We start from the raw sequence: 399 nt of genomic DNA, 5'->3' as shown, positions 1-399 counted from the left end.
TCAATGTTTACTCGATATTTCATGCTTGCCTGAAGAGAAAACTGAAATAAAGAGATGAAGCATTGATACAGATATCAGGTTGTTATGTATAACATTATTTATTCTTTGTTCTCTTAATATGGAGAGAAGGTGGGTAAAGGGAAGATGGATGAGGGAGGGGGGGGAAGGGTTTAGTTGCAAAAAGTTGAAAACTTGAGAATTTCACAGGCATTCATTTAATATTCATAAAGGGATTTCAGAAAACAGAAATAAAACAATGCCTATATCAACAGCTTAGAGGATGAGGTAGCATTTTAGGACAAGTTTGTTAAAGGGGGTGTAGGAAAACTATGATAAATGGGGTGTAGGACAAGTTTGTTAACCCTATTCCTGCTGGGGGGGGGTCAATTTGACCCCCCC

The sequence above is a fragment of the Eurytemora carolleeae genome, unplaced genomic scaffold, assembly GCF_000591075.1.
Source record: "Eurytemora carolleeae unplaced genomic scaffold, Eaff_2.0 scaffold369, whole genome shotgun sequence".
Lineage (NCBI taxonomy): Eukaryota > Metazoa > Arthropoda > Copepoda > Calanoida > Temoridae > Eurytemora > Eurytemora carolleeae.
Note: the sequence above shows the minus strand (reverse complement) of the source record.